General features: G+C 38.6%; 1 long non-coding RNA gene across 1 annotated transcript; it reads left to right on the plus strand.

Annotated features, from left to right (window-relative positions):
- The first annotated feature begins 1,567 nt into the window (after positions 1 to 1,567).
- On the plus strand, positions 1,568 to 3,844 carry LOC121901344. Its single transcript, XR_006097257.1, has 3 exons — positions 1,568 to 1,710; positions 2,049 to 2,144; positions 3,018 to 3,844. It is a non-coding gene; the product is annotated as an uncharacterized LOC121901344 (long non-coding RNA).
- The last annotated feature ends 464 nt before the right edge of the window (positions 3,845 to 4,308 follow it).

Genomic DNA, 4,308 nt, shown 5'->3' on the forward strand with positions numbered 1-4,308 from the left:
ATTTTGCAATTGCAGTTCAATGCTACTAGCACTTTAAAACGTTTTGTATTTTGTATTCTGGTCTGATGTATGGCACTACACTCTGAAAGCCAAGTGGATACTTTATTAATAATAACGTTTTGGCCTCTTGAACATATGATGAAGGTCAGATGGTCCAGTCATCGTTATTAATAAATGATCCTCTTGGCCTTCAGAGAGTGTAGCACCTTCCCTTTTGTTTTGATCTTTATTACCTTGTCAAGGTTGAGCATTATTGTGGTGCAGAATATTCTCCACCGGTTGACAAGAATGCCAAAACCATTCTCCACCACTCTGCGGGCTTGGGACAGTGTGCAGTTGAATACCCTCTGATCATGGTCCATTTGCCGGAAAGGACATGGCTTCATTAGGTCACAATGGAGAGGATATGCACCATCCCCCCCCAAATATATATATAGGGGGCTTCAATGGCTTAACCTGGCAGTCGTTTTGCAGAGGGAATGATGAGGAGGCCCCGGTCAAGTGCTCCCTCTAAATCCGAAAGATTCGGGCATCTGAGGCCCTGCCCTGAGCATCCCACTGACATACCTAAATTGGTGTGTCACATCAACAACAGCGTTCATCTGCATGAATAACTGATATTTGTAGTTGCGGAAGGTGCTTCTGCTGTGTGCAGCTGGCTCTGTGTTGATGTGTTTCCCACAAGTGCCAACCTCCGAGGCTGACTAACTCAATATGCAAAAATCTGACCGGCTTACAATAAAAAGTATCCTTTATGTAACAAGCAGCTCCATTGGAAGAAACATCACACAGCAAAAAATGAAGATGTAGTTTTTTAAAATTTGACTCAGAAGTTGGAAGTGGTTTTATATGGTATGTGGGCTTAATAGGGACGTTTACCCTATGTATCCTTACTGAAGTAAAGATACAGAATGTAATCTTGATCACAAACCTGTTGCCAATAATCTCAGTGTTATGGCAAGTCTCTCCTTGGCAGTGATGGTGAGCTTCATTTTTGTATCCTTCTTGGTTATCAGAGGTGCAACTCTTCTCAGCAGGACCTCCTTGGCAGTCATTCTGATCATATCCCTGAATCCCATTCTGTACTCTACCTGTCAACATTGTAATACAAATAAAGGCAAAGAAATTTAAGGCAGGGCACTGACAGAGTGCATGATGCATATGTTGTTTTTCTACCCAACACAGTAACCTTTGTAGAAGCCCAAAGTACAGTAATATTAATATGGAACGGTATCTCCAGTGGAAGGTCAGAGAATGTATAAAATGACTACATTTCTAATGATCACAAGTTTCACTCTCCCGTCCACCTGTGTACAAATAACAATAACGTCAGCTTGTAGCAGTAGCGTGCACTAGCTCCGTTTAAGACTAACATTAAAACTTTATTTCCAACTCATGATTTCATCCACAGTTTTTTTTCTCATTTTTTGTTTTTCGGTGCAAAACATAGCACACACATGTGCAATCAGCTGTATAATTGTGTACAGGATGAGGCCAGTTGCATTTTCTTTCATTCAGGATACCCTATCTACTGCCATTTGTTTTTTTGTTTTAGATCAATGCAGATTTTCAGAGGCTCATGGCTGTTCCTCTTGAGGAGAAGACCATGGCCCAGTTAGACATGCACTCAAGTCAGCTGATCTGAATCATTCCTGCCAAAGGAGGAGCAACACGCCAAAAGACTGCTGACATATGGACACTTTGGACCAGGTAGATCTGTATCATCAAACGAGACCCTGAGTTTCCTTGGTAGCTAAGAGGGGTGTCACGGTTTATCTGTATCCTTCACAGATGCATTAACATGGGCAGACCAATACTGACCATGTCGTTCATGTGCAGGCAATGTTTTCAGCTACTCAGAGGCTATACCACTGAGCTCACATCCCCTTTTCTTTCTTTCTTTTTTTTTTTTTTTTTTTTAAATGAAACTCTGGCATCGTAAATGCCAGTCTATTTTTAAATAAAGTAAGTGTGGGACCTGTAACAGTAAGGACATCTGTCTTCAGTGATTTGGAGAAATGAAATTAATCAAGATTATGTTGTCCTAGACTGAGGACATTCATCTTCGGAGGGAGTGTGTCCTGAAAGCCCTCATCATCTTCCTGGAAGAAGAGAGACAAGATGACCTGATCAAGGAATATCTTGTAAGTTTCAACACAAGTTTGCATGTCAGCACGTCTTGTCAAAGGACACACACAAAAAATATCCTAATTTGCTGATGCTGTAAAAGGGAGATTTTCTCAACTGTAACAACAACCATAACACCTGAAGCCTAGTTGGATTGATTACATGTTGTATTCATAATCTTGGCCATATTGGACATAATGTATTGTCTCGCAACAATGCACAACACATTGGATCAAACACTTTTTTGTAAAGTAATAAGGATTTGCCTGGCTTAGTTGATTGTACAAGTTTAAAGGAATAGTTTTGGGAAATCTTCTCTTTCTTGCTTACAGATGGTCAGATTGATACACATCTCTCTGCTGGTTGTGGTGTGTGGTGACACCAAGCCAAGAAATAGTCCAGCACATAACACACATCAACCAAAAACTGGCACATTGTGGCTAAATTACCAAAACAACAAACAGAAAACTCAAGACACAAAGTATCCTTAAATTACTTTTTTAATGTTGAAATATCAACATAAATATCTTTTCAACTTCACCTTGACCCGTTTTAATACCAGACTTGGCCAGTCATGAAATGTATGGCTGAACTTGTGCCAAATCCATATAGTGTGTTTGGCATTATTCAGTGAAATGTAGTCATTAACAATTTGTATCCATTGTCTTCAATAATTGTGCAGCCCTAGCAAAATCAAAATCCTCCTTTCATAAACTGTGGTGGTATATATTGTTTTTGTGCTCTGATCAAGATGAGGCATCAGAATTATCAATGAGTTATCACAGAGTAGGCCAGTGATATTCTTGTCTCATACATAGTGCATAGTTACTGCATATAGTGCAAAGTGATACCAGTGATGATTTGTGTTTGTGTCATGTAACCTCCTGTAGGACTCTAGAGCAGATGAGGGGCCTGGAGCAGCTCACCATGGCAGTGTTTGTCATTTGGAAGGAGGGGGAAGGACTGCAGGAGCCACCTGAAGACAATGGCATTGTCACTGACGGCGTGGAGCTGTGCATGAACTGACTTAAGTTGCCTCAGATTGTACCCTGCTTCTAGGTTTGATATATTCACTCAACCTAGCTTATCCAGAACCCCTTCATTTCACTTTTGAAGTAGTACAAGCAGCACAAGATGTCCCCCAAAGTCCAAAATCTGTGTGGCAGACTTCAAAACTTGCAGTAATGATACACTACGATATATTCCTCCTCTGGGCTATAAAATGGCCTAGTGCCATATTGTGGAAGCACAATGGTGTTTAAACACAGAACATGTAAAAATAAAGCCTCTTTTGGATGTTGGATCTTTGTATGCACCAAGAGACAGTCAAGAGACACAACAAATATTCCATAAACCAAAATGTGAAAGCTTTTTTAACAGGTTTTTGTAGGTGCAGAAGTTATCGTTTTATCCAAACATGTTTCTTTCTATTTGTGGTGAAAGGTTGCATTTCAGTTTTGATGTGTTCCAAAAAACAGTTGCATATCACACAGTATCTGTAGAGCAGAAGCTATGTTAATGGTTAGAGCTCCCAGGAAGAACTCACTGTGGTGTTAATATGTTGGTTTTATGTGTTGTATGTCTATTTACCACAAATGTGTACCGTTAACATCACTGCTGACAATTTTCAAGAGCATACCACAGCATGTATGTTAGAATGTAACGCATTTCCCTCCTTCCAGGAAGCCATTGGTTTCAGTGAGTATTAGTACTAGTATAGTGGTATGAGACATAAAGAGACTTGAACATTACAGGAAGTAGGTCTGCAACTAATTTTTTTCATAAACGGATTATTTTCTCAATCAATCAGTTGGTCTATGAAATATCAAAATAATAAATAATAAATAATAATAATAATAAAATTTAGAAAAAGGACATACATTAGTAAACTTTTTTATGCATTTAATGTATAATATGTTGATCTAAAAGCCATGTTGGTGACCATAAAGTTAAGGGTATGGTTTTTTTTTTACATTTATACAATAAAGGTCAGATTTGATTTTTTTTCATTCATCTTAAAATTGTAACTGTTAACACAGTATTTTAATTATACTTAACAGACTAAGATTTCACCGTAAGTTTACTACAAATATGACTTTTCCTGAAACTATACTATATTAGGTTGTAAAGGAGCAGTATTTTGCTTTTGAGTAATTAATGCAAACCATTGCAATCATAGCA

This window comes from Thunnus maccoyii, chromosome 1 (genome assembly GCF_910596095.1).
Source record: "Thunnus maccoyii chromosome 1, fThuMac1.1, whole genome shotgun sequence".
NCBI lineage: Eukaryota > Metazoa > Chordata > Actinopteri > Scombriformes > Scombridae > Thunnus > Thunnus maccoyii.